This window comes from Rhipicephalus sanguineus, chromosome 7, assembly GCF_013339695.2.
Source record: "Rhipicephalus sanguineus isolate Rsan-2018 chromosome 7, BIME_Rsan_1.4, whole genome shotgun sequence".
Lineage (NCBI taxonomy): Eukaryota > Metazoa > Arthropoda > Arachnida > Ixodida > Ixodidae > Rhipicephalus > Rhipicephalus sanguineus.
The window spans coordinates 103,815,331-103,828,208 of NC_051182.1; positions in this window are offsets into that span (position 1 = coordinate 103,815,331).

Here is a 12,878-nt window from a genome sequence, read left to right on the forward strand (position 1 = left end):
TGGCTTATTGAAAAAAGTAATATACAGTGAAACCTCGGTGATACGAACACAGCTCATACGAATTTCGGGGTCATACGAATTTTTCGTTGGTCCCGGCCAAGGCCCATTGGCCTGCAGTGTAATGGAGTACGGTTGTTGCGAACCGATTTTCACCCAGCGACGTTTGATACGAACGTACGCTACCGCCCAGGTACGAAGAGGTGCTGTCCGCGCTGTCGCGGAAGACGCGCCAAGCACGTGCGAGCGCGGGAACGCAAGCGTGGTCACGCGCGCCGCACCGCCACATCGTCAGAATCGCGGTGTAAGAAAAACACTTTTCTTACGGTCAGAATAGACCTTCAGAGACACGTCACGGCCTCCGACATTGTGTGCGCGAATCTCTGAGGCTCTTATGTGCCTCCGTGTGCCTTCGTGTTTAGATTACAGAGGACATTAGCGCCATGATTTTTTTTATAACGCGTCGACGCGGGCTGCTGTCACTGTATTGCTGTTTACACGTGCCTGTTTCGTGCATCACACACCCTATGAAAGGTGGACGAGGACCGAAAGAAGGCGAAGACGGTCTTGGCGAAGGAGTCAGGCCCCACAACGTCAACATGCGCGACCGTTGAGGTCGCACTTGTGCTGGCACGGCCGTAAAGCTCCCAAAAACATCCCCAACACCTCCGCGATAACAAAATCATAACACAAGACCGTGGTTCTGTAATTTTGTGGCCTTGATCCATCGCGTCAAAGCGCTTCTTCTGTTACTTTTGCTGCAGTACACCCGTGTCTTGTAAAAAAGGTAACTAAAATTTGGAAGGGGCTACTGCTGTCGCGGGTCACAACGCACCTGGTTCATTAATTAAATACGCGAGTATTTAATTATTGCCAGCACTCGTAAATTTTTACCAGCACTCGTAAATATTTACGAGTGCTGGTATGATTGTCGACATCTAAAAACTTGACTGACAGTCATTCAGGGTTCTTCCTGACGTTGCTGCGGCCCTGAAAAACAATAAATGAAAATGTACGCCAGCTTTCTTTTGGCCCATGCTAATTTTCCATGCTTTCTGGGTGATATGAATTTCGGATGATACGAATATTTTTGGTGGTCCCGTGAGATTCGTATCACCGAGGTTTCACTGTATATAAGCCCTGGACTGTAAATCGTAGATTCTGTAACAAACTGGAGACCATAGAGCATTTTTTTCCAATGTCGTGACGCATTTTATTTGTGGGCCATTCTAAAGAGAACCATCGGAAAGGAGCTTTCTACCGCAGCTCATAGTACTAGGTTCCTTCCTTTCAAAAAGAGCCCCACCAGTAATACAGAGTATGATTTATTTATGTTATTAGGACATAATTCGCTATGAAAAAGTCGCATGATCGAGAGACACGCCGAGCCACCACGATCGACGATGTCTGTCTTCCGAGAAGGAGCTGCTCAAGTGCGCAGACTGGTTGAGACATTTGAGCACGTTCCGGAGTGGCTTCCACTTCTTAACGCTTCTCTACGTTTTCTTTACTTTTGAAATGCCTCCTACTGTAGAAAACAATGTGGGTGTTGTGTATGTGAAGGTAATTCTGATGTGACGATTTATGTTGTGCGCGGTTCACAGCAGCAAGAAGTCAACTTTTCATGAAGAAAGAAAAAAACGACGCATGGCGTAATTATTTAAGGCAGCTCGCTGCAGAGCGAAGGGTCGCAGGTTCGAATTTCCGGTCGTGCGTTTCAGAATTTTTTTCTTGTGAATTATTTTTATTTGTTGCTTTTATGTATATTACATATATATACATATACGGCACGTGATGACGGCTGTGATGATGACGGTAAACGTCCCCCAAGAGTGTCCATGTAATTGCTATCGTAATAAAAGAAGATGGCTTTCGTTTTCCAGTTATCTTAAGTGGTTACATAGGGACCCAATGGTTTTTTTTATATTACGACCATACCCTGCGCAATCACCTTGTCTTTTAGAGAATTTGTGAATTTTGGTTTCATGTAGATACGAGGCTTTCTTCATCATAATTAGTAGTTTCCTTTTTTTCTGTTCTTTTCAGCCAAAGAAAGAGTGGGATGAGTATGTATTTTGCAATAAAATTATAAATTTTACAAACAGTGCTCAAGTGAAAACCGCCAATATTACGATTGTGATTGGCCGTAATGTTTATATGTTAGATTGTGCTAATTTTAAAGCAGTCAGATCATGATAGGGTTCTAAAAGACAATTTTTTACAGTGCCACTCTTAGGTGCCCGTACCTACGTTGAGCGGCATCGCCGTTCGCGTCCGCATCGGCGTAACCGATAGATATGAAAAAAAGGAAAGAGAAAAAAATATCCAGCATCGAACGGGATTTGAAGCCGGGTGCTCTGTCTCGTAGTAAAGTATTCTACCACAGAGACACGCTGGTGGTTGATACTCATTTGCAAAAACACCCTATGCAGGCGCCATGTCGTGCAAGGAACCGCGTTAACCTATGTCGTATAGCGTTGCAGAAGAGTAAAATCAGACATCACACAATGCTAATTGTGCAAAGAGCGTGTAGTTTAAAGCTTCCCACGCACTGCAAAGTGCGCAGCCATTATTCTTCATCGCCATTAGCCGCATGCAGCATCAACAATGTGCACATAATACATTACAGATGTGCAGCGAGTACCTCGCTTATCCGCAGAAAGACAACTTATGGCATAGTAGGTGTCCCCTTGGTTCGCGACGCCTGCAGTAGACAGAGTGGTGTTCGTAGCACTCGAGCACTGACACTTTCTGTGGCGATATGAAATGAAAGTTACACTGCTACGACTGCGGAAAGCCAAAAATTTAACACAATTGGCTTTACCCAAACACGAAGCTGGGCTGAGAATTCGCATTAGGCAGTACCGTAGTCGTCGGTGAAAATTTTAACTTTTGTCCTAAGCTCCAGAGAAAAGGGACGCCTGGTGACCGAAACGACTTACTTGTACGGTCATTGCGAAACACAGCTGGTGCCTTTGGTTAAATTGTAGCGAGATTATTACAACTATATTTGGAGCCACTCGTATGGCTTGATTGGGAAGCATAGTCTACGTTTAGACGGAGCTGTACATTGCTGAATACTACTGCGTAGTAGAGCTTGGCGCAAGACATTCGCAAGCGCAGTTAACATTTTCTTTGCATAATTATTTCATAGAATAGTGGCGATTGATGTTGTAATGTTAAACTTTTAGTAGGAATTGCCTTATTCGAGCATGATGATGTCTACTCATTAAGAATAAAGTTCGATGGCGTAGGTGAGGCTTCACCAATAGCCAGATGCCTTTCTTTCTTAGTGAGGAGTTGTAAGAAAATGACCATTGGGTTACGTGACGTAATTTTTTTGTTTTTTTGGCCGCACTGGGTCTTTTGGAACACCACCGCCAACAGCTTCACTGGTCAGTCAATACGAAGTTTGCTTGAATAATATGGTCGACTGCTCACAATATCATATAAATCTTTATACAACGTGCGCCTAACGAGGCAAATTCAGTTCTTTTCAATGTGCCGCCAGTGTTCCCAGCGCGCGGGCACACACGGTGCATTCTGCTCAGTGTCTCTCAAGACGCTGTAAGACACTGGGCATACTAAACAGCAATCCTAGCGCCTTTCGACGCATTTGACCGCTTAAAAGGCTGCACAATAAGCCCATGTGCCTCCCAGCACGCTGTAAGGCACTGGAATACACTGTACAGACCGCCGTGCACAGAAAAGCACTGTTAAGCACTGGAAACGCGTAAGCACTGGGGTCTCCGCAACGCCTGCACTGCTCCTCAGGGTCAGATCAGGGTCCATCCACAAAACGTGACCGGTGGTACCCCACAGTGAGCAAATTTTTTTAACTTAACGTGCCACAGCACTGTGTCAGAGGAAACCCTGACAAATGTGGTACATCTGTATCCTCGAATCATCTGAAATAACATTTGAAAACATCTGAAACGTCTGACAGCATGAGATAAAATCAGAAAATAATCAATGATGAGATGTCAGCATCTACCACAGACTACAAATAACATGCACTAGCCCAAATTGAGTCAGAATGAGCCAATACTGAGTGTTGAATAATGGTAATGTTGTCGGCTAGTGCTAGTGGGCATTAGCCGTCAAAAGCCACCGCTTAACTAGCGAAATAAAGATGGTAAGTTGGACAAGTTGGTTGAAGATCATTTTATTGAAACAGCACGTTGGCTGTCCGTAGCAATGCTCCCAGCAGTAAAAGATTTAAAATCAATACACTGGAGCACACTGGAGCAGGCCTAGTGTCTATTGACATGTACGATGTGACTTGCCGCCATGGCAGGGCGTGAAGGACGACTGACCAGGGTAATCACGTAGGTTCCCGGTGTATGTTGGCGGCCGACGCAGTAGGGCCTTGTGTATCCCGACAGGAGCGTCTCTGAAAGTCCCAGATGACGAGAAGGTGACCACAGGAGCACGAGGGTCCATAGTGGGAACTGTGCGTCACGGCGGTGGGCACCCTAGTAATATCGTTGTGTGTTTTGTGAAGCAGTCAGCCGAGTAAGAGCAAGCTGAAGGACTATGGCATCGTGTGTGTACTGGGTAGTGGGGCGGGTAATCAAAGGAAAGCAGTTCGCCACCATACAGTGGATAAAATGGAAAAATCCGGCTGTGGCGTGTTGAGAAGAACTATGTAAACGTGATGTAAGGGAGAGCAATGCCTCGCCATGGCGATCATTCGATACGTATATGGACATCATTTCTGTGAGGGTTCTTTCGACCCGCTCTGTGGGACCCTTCCTATCAGGATGGTATGAGGTGGTCCGTTTTGTTGAGCGGATGAGGAACGCAGGAGAAAAAATTGGCCGCGTATCTGCGTGCTTTGCTGCAAATGTCGTCTAAAGACGATAAAGAGGCGCTGCGTGAGATATGAACGCCATCTGGCAATACGTCGGGAAACGTGAATGCTGTGTTGCGGGCTGGTAGTCCCGGCGCAGCAGCAGGCGAAGACCGGCGGTGACCAACGCGACCGGCGCGGACGCCAGCCAGCCCGAACACGCGGTCTGGCGCGAAGCGCCGAAGCAGCAGAAACGTCCGCACTCAACGAGTACTCTCCACACACTCTTTTATATTCACGTCGCCTGGGTAAAGCAGGAATGCCAGAGCGGCGCCCCATGGCACTCGTACAGTGCAATACTGAACCGAAACCGAAACACAACAATGAGCTCGTGCAGAGGACACGGAGGAAGCCAAGGTTCGGCGCAGTCGCATTTTCAGCGCAGCTTAAGAAACTAGGGTCTCTAGAATTACATATCTATGTATTTTCTATTAAAGGAACACACCACCTAATACTTACCTAGTGATGCGCCTCAGATATGCGTAATGTTTGCTTTTTGATCAACAATGTTCACAAGTATGAACCTAGTCAGCCGTTCACGACGGCTGGCCCTTGGGCAAGTGGTTCAATTTTGGCCGAGTGGCTGAATCGAGGGACGTGCCGACAAACAGAAAGACAGACAGAAAGACAGACCAAAATTTCTGCGTTTAAGTTCCCCAAGAAAGACTATCGTCTTTAAAAATTCACAGCACATCCACGGGTGAATGATGAAGAGCTTGGGCGAAGCTCCTGAAGCAATCATGGTTACACCGTGAAATCTTTAGTCGTTTCGCCCAGCAGTAATCAAAGCAATAGCCCAGTACATTATAAAAGGCGTGACAAACACTGTATACATTTATACAAGAAATTTTATTATTCGTAAGTGGTAGCTAGACGTGGCTTCCGTTCCCCCTTCATTATAACGGCTTTATGGTCGGTGAAGTAATGGATCGGTGATGGATCGTAGTGGGATGCTTGCTAAAACGAAGTAGTGGGCAGTTTGCAAAGGATCGGTGATGGGTCATAGTGGAATGTTTGCAAAGACGAAGTAGTGGGCAGTTTGCAAAGGTTGTTACGCCGGATAACGGAGACGTGACAAGGCTAGACTAAGAGGAGCTTCGCCCCTAAAAGTTACCACCAGGATTAGTGAGCAGCTGTCATGGAGCACCATGAAGCAATGTCACGCAAAAGAAAGCCCGCAGCGTCGGTGCCACAACTGATGGGAAAATACCATGTTATGGCATATCAGGTGGCGTAGTCGGCTGAAACGACCACCTGCTCGTTCCCGGACGATGATATTGAGGAAGATCAAAGGAACACAGAATAACGGCTCTACTTGAATGTCCATAAGTTGGAGAGGACCAGCAAGGAGCGTCTTGGGCGTTTTTCGACGTTTACAGGAATCACAGGCGGAAACGTTTCGAATGACTGAACGGGCCAGACCGGGTCAAAAGAGGCGACGACGGATGCTGTCGTACGTGCGCGATATGCCTAGATCTGCAGTGGGGGCGTCATGAAGTTCAAAAAAATTAGGGAAGCTTCGCAGTTGTGGTGCCAAGTCTGAAAGAAGTGCGGAGCTGGGAGGCCTTCTTTGTTTCTCTTTACTTTTCTCTTTTTTTCGTCCTCTCTTTCTTTCTTATTCTGCCTTTCCTTTCCCATTTTCTTTGTTTCTTTCTATTTATTACTTTTGTTCTCTCCATTTCTTTCGCTCCCTTTCTTTGATTATTTCTTTGGCTTCCTTTCTTTTTTACTTCACCGTCACATTTACCCTGCCCACCCCACTTTCCTGTCCCACCCCCTTGCTATATTAAATTATTCTATGCATAGCATAGCAGAGCAGAGCATAACATAGCACCACTATTGCGAGGCTTCCTTAATTTTTTTGAACTTCATGACGCCCCCACTGCAGGAGATCTAGGCATATCGCGCACGTACGACAGCATCCGTCGTCGCCTCTTTTGACCAGTGGCCCCATGATCGCCTTCAGATCTGGGGACCACGAGTTCGAATGTGCCGGCGCTCGTTGATTGCATCAACAGTAGACACGTTATTGAAAATGACCAGGTTGAAGGGGCGGTGCCCTTGAAGATGTGGACTACCTAGTCCTGTGCCGTCAAGCGTGAATCAACAGCAAGACAGAGAGCCAAGACGTCTTCGATGTACATCACGTAAGGCTCTCTTAACACAGCATGCGGCCCGATAACGCCTGTTTCGCAGCGAGCTGATGACCATCAGGGTTAGAGTACAACTCTCGAATCTACTCTCTAAACGTATTGCAACTGACCAGCTCAGAATCGTGCGTGTAATACCAGACACGAGGTGCGCCGTGAAGGTGAAATAGCACATTTGCAAGCATGGGAGTAGGGTCCCACGGGTTACCCGTGCTGACACGCTCGTTAGGGCTGAGTCATTTGTCGACGCCTTGCACAATGGCGCCAGAACAATTAGCAAGGTGTCACGAAGCATTGACCTTAATGTACGTCGTGTTGGTGGCATGTGCTGGCACCGGAGTGGGCTACCCATCATCGAAGGTCATGTTGGAAGGCTCAAGGTGGCGGTCGCTTTGAAGCTACGTGACGGAAACAGGTACCCGGCACGTCCACCAAAGTGCTACGCGAAGAGACGCCGACGAGAGGCTATATAGAAGTGTACACCGAGAGGAGTACTCGGGCACTTCACCCTAAGGCAGCAGCACACACCAGCATACTGCGCATGCGCAAGCACTCTCCACTCCCCTTTTCCCCCCTCTCCCCTCCCCTTTCCCCCTATCCTCTCACCACTCCCCCTCTGAAACGGGGGCTCTACATGCCGAAACACTGTTTCGCATCGCCTCGTGGTCCCCTTTAGCGGGAGATGGTGCGCCTTTTCTTCTTCTTCACCGCATTCGTCTCTTGATGGATGGCTGTCCGTAGCAATATTGTCACGTGGTCGTGAAGTTGAAGACGGCATTTGGGCTAATAAAGATGAAACTCTTTGTCGGGCGAACTTGTACTGTACACTCATAACGGCGATCACAGAGTCAGCAGTGGGTAATCTTAACCACGGTAAAACGCGTCCGCATTTCTACATGACGCATCGAAAGTTCATGCGTTATCTTTGGTGGCCACGTTAGCTCGACTACAAACTGTATTCTTCACGTTGTGCGCGCAATCTTATGATAATATTTCCAAATATTCTAGAAGGTTCTCAAAAATTCGGGAGTGGTTTGCGCAAGGCAGTGGTTACACGTGTACCGGGCCGCTTAGATAAAAAAAAAAGAAAAAGAGCACGCGTGGTAATATATACTTATATACTTAGAATTGTAGACAAAAGAAACCAATGAATATATACATTGTGATGTATGCCATATATGGCATGTCATATTACAAGTAATAAAAATTTTACCATAAATACACATGCTCTCTGGCACATACTACGCTAATAAAACGACCATTGCTTCTTGCGCGCCTTAATTCGTGTCATTTATATAGGTCATCGTAGAAATATATGGCATCAGCCGCGCAAATATACCTGTCACACTATTAATGTCATGACCCATCGTTCGTATTCATCATACTTAGAAGTAGTCACATCAATTGCGGTATGTACCAGCTACGAAAATGATGAGGGAACACCAAGAACTTAGACAGATTGCCACTGACCCGGTTAAGGGGCAAGCAATCGCCGGGCTGAAGCCAAGGGCTGACGTATCGACCCCCAGAAACGCACCACGAAAGCGCACACAATTTAGGGTAGGTCCTTTTAGTGCGCCAGCGAACGCCGGCTGTGGTCTAAATACCAAGTCAGAGCAAAGAGTTCACACCACAAGCGAAATATATTCTTAGTTAAGGTAGTACCAATATCACGCAAACATGCACACTCGGCTGGTATCAATTATAACTCGCAACTTAGATGCTGTATAAAACAGCATGAGCAAAAGAACCAGATCACGCGCTACAAATGCAATCTGATGCATTACACGCTATTCAAGAACACCTAAAATCTTAAATATTCACCAAACGTATCCAGTTCACAGTTCTTGGAACGTAAGTTGAATGCTTCTCTTCCAGAAAACACTGACGCAGATTCCAGCGCTGATTATCGTTCTTACTTTTCGCCTTCGGTCCCGAATGTTTTTCTTCTAGGAAATACCCACGCAACTTTTCACCACTCACGGCGTTCTCACCTGTTTCTTCCAGATCGACTGCTCGACTGGGTTTCTGAAGCTTTGGGTGTCTTTTTCGGCGTGCAGCACATCCAAAGCTAGGCAAAGGGCTAGATTCTCCTCGCCGGTTTCACTCGCCGTGGCGTCACTCGGCAATGTATCATGTTTTGTGTCGTGATGTTTCCCGACTTTGCCGGGCGTTTGATTCGAGACTGCTGGTTTCCGGCGGCCGTTTCGAGTGGGTGAGGAGGCACGCTCGGGGCGTCTTTTGGTACTTGTTTTTTCCGTTGCGCGTGCTTGTTGAAGGAACTGTTGGAGCCGTGATTTCATGGTATCGTCTTAAAGCGACGGCACGCGCGCCTAATTAAGCTCTCGTGCGTGACACTGCCCCCCATATATTAAGAATATTTTCACATAATATTCAAACAACACACATGAGCGCGCCTATACACAACCAGAAATGCCAGATACATGAGTCCATAACTGAATCCGTCACACATGGTGCGTCATTATTCACAATAGAATTCTCAATACAATTCACAATTCCATTCAAAATCGCAATACATATTTCATACAAAACAATACGAACGCACTTGGGATCACTAGCCATACACACTTGACACAGGATATAATAAAACAACCCATTCAACTCAAGACACTTCAAACACATTGAAATAAAAGAACCTATGCGTGAATCGTGCCGCGCTTGGGCCCCTTCTTGTGGTGCGCACTCACTCTCGTTTTGTTCTTCTTTCTTTTCTTCCGGGCCGTTCAGAGTGACGGCATGGGTGGAGGCGTTTCGGTCACCTTTGGCACTTTCTACGCTGACAAAGCGTCAACGCGCTCGCGAGGACGCTGTCGGTTCTTCGTCAGCTTCTGCTGGTCGCAGTGTTGCGCCAAGGCGACCGACATTGTCTTCATTTCACTCTCCGGTGGTGGCTGCTTCGTGGCAACATCACCTGCACGGCAGGTTTTCCATGTGGTACAGTGACCGTTGGTGCCTCGTGATTGACTTCTTCTGATACCTCGGCTTCAGTTTGATCTCGGGCGACATCTTTCATGCGATCCTCTTCCGCTGTTCCTTCTCTTCGCGTTTCCCGAGCTGATGAGTGCTCCATCTTCGGGTCTTCTACCAAACGTTCTGGATCGTTCGACCCTCGCGCTCCGTCAGTGTTTCCAATGGTAAGGTCGTACAGAGGGGTGTTCATTCACAGGGCGGTAACTCTCCCGCTAAAGTCAGCAGTCTCAAGCTCGATCATGGCTTCAGGAAGCATCCAACCTGAACCATCAATCAGGCAAACCGGGTCGGTATTGCCTGTGAATTAACTGCCTGGGACCAAGTCATTTCGCACGGTAACAGTGGTGCTTACAGTATCTCTTATTATCGTGGCTACCGCAGTAACAATTTTCCCCGTAAGTGTAGGCAAATCTTTCGTTATGCATATTGGCGGTGTTTCCATCACCGCATCAACGATATGAACCTTCTGCCCGCTCTTCAACTCGACAAATTCTCCACTGTTCGCTCCTGCAAGCTCTTTTTGTGGGATATACACACAGGCTGCTTGTTGGACTTTGCTCGCTTAGTTTCGACATGCGTCTGCCTTGTGCCCAGTTTGTCCACATTTAAAACATTTCATCACACTGGGACGCGTAAAGTTGAAGCGCGATGACCTACTCGGTTACACAAAAAGCATCGCTGAACACTCTCCTGTGTGTGCGTCTTTTCTCCTGGTGTCGATTTCTTCGAATCCTCGGGACCCTCGTTTTTGACTCTGGCCAAATTCGTGCCACCTTCCGCTCCGAAGAATTCGTCAGCCAATTCCGGAATATCCTCCAGTAATTTAGCTCTCCAATCTTTTAGATATTGCGACAGGCTCGAGTGGCAACTGGTGACAAATTGCACTCTGATAAGAAGTTCGCTTAACGCACCGTACCCCTGTACGGTCTCTGAAAGTTCGATCCACCTGTCAAAATAATAGCTGAGTCGCATGGCATACTGCGCAGCCGTATCGCCATAAGCTGGCTTTCCTCTTGGAAACCTATCTCGGCAGCCTTCTACCGTGAATATGAAACGTTTAAGCGAAGCATCAGCTTTCACCTTTGCATAGGTGGCTGCATATCAGTTGGCGTCAGCATACCGTACACACTGAGGGCTTCGCCACTCAAGTACTCAAAGTAGTACACCACTGACGCTCCAGCCAATGGCGGCTGTTAGCAATCGTCTCAAACCTGGGCAAGTACGCATCAAGGTCATCCTTCCTCTCATCAAATGCCACAAGCAGCTTGCTTGGGTTCAAACGGAAGCCATTATCTTTTATCTCACGGCTCTCGACTCCAGGCTGGACGGCAGCTTCTATGCGCTGTTGCAAACGGAGTCGTTCGAGTTCTAACTCGTGCTGCCAGTGCCTTTCTCTCTCAGCCATTTCAGCTTCCCTCTCTTCTTTTATGAATCGCTCCTTCGCCTCTCGCTCTTCTTCGCTCTCTCAGCTACTAGCCTCTCTCTTCTAGCTCTGCTGCTCTCTTTTCCTTGACCCTTTCAACCGCCAACCTCCCTGTTTCAAGCTCTCATGCTTTTTCTTCCTTAGCCATTCATTTCTTCTTTTTCATTTTGGCTAATCCACTTTAGTAGTTTGGCCTCAGAAAGACCAATCTTCTCACCAAGAGTAGCCAACTTCTCGGGATCCATGATGCCCGTCACCCATCCGCGTGCACAAAATTTCTGCCTAACTATGAAGTACCAAAATACTCTCTACACACAGGTTAGCAAGAACACGGTGCAACACTCAAGCAACGTTACGAAAGCACTATGAATGACTGAAGGTTCCTTCTCCCTGCTTTGGACACAATTTGCATCAAAGAGGTCCTGTATGCGGACTGTCAGAATAATTGTCACTAATCTCGTGAATGGGCAGGCAGATTCCAATGGGTGACGTATGGGCCCCCCGAAACGCACTAATAAAGCGCGGACAATTTAGGGTACGTCCTTGTTACGCGCCATCGAACGCTGGTTGTGTTCCTAAGACCGAGTCATAGCCAAGAGTTGATAACACAAAGTATATTTTCAGTTAAGGCAGTATCCAGTATCACAAAAAATGCACAGTCGGCTACTAACAGTTACAACGCACAATATAACTCGGATGTTGTTAACACAACGGGAACAAACCAGGGAATTGCGCTACAAATGCCATCTCATGCGTTAAAACCATACAAGAACACTTAAAGTCTTGACTATTCTTCAAACGTGTCCAGTCCTCAATTCTGGGAACGTAACTTGAATGCTTCTCTTCCAGGAAACACCGTAATTTTTCGCTGCTCACACGGCGTCATCAACTGATTCTTGCACATTGACTGACCGCACTACATCATAAAACACGTCTTCTGTGGCCGACCGAACCACTCTCACTTGAGGAACAGAACTCTCACGCCCCGTCGCTGTGCGTTTGTATCTCCTCGCGACCGGGTTCCAGAAGCTTCCGGTGTCTTCGGAGTGCAGCGCAGCAAAGCTAGGAAAAAGGCTACATTCTTCTGGCCTGTTCCGCTCGCCGTGGCGTCCCTCGGCATTGCATCATGTTTCGCTTCGTGATGTTTCAAGGCTTTGCGGGACGTTTCATTTGATACTGCTGGTTGCCGGCGGCCGTTTCGAGTGAGTGAGGAGGCGCGCTCGGAGTGTCTTTGATACTTGTTTCTTTTTTCCGTTGCGCGCGCTTGTTCAAGGAACTGTTGGCGCAGTGATTTCACTCGTCGTCTGAAGGCGCCGGCGCGGCGCCTAGTTAAGCGCTCGTTTCTGACACAGATAAATAGGTAGGAGTTATTATAAAGGAGAACTGTGCCTTTTATTTCTTCGTATGCCCTCCCTAATTTCTTGAGTTCCTTTCCCATGCGGCCTTCCACACTCGCTGCTAGGTG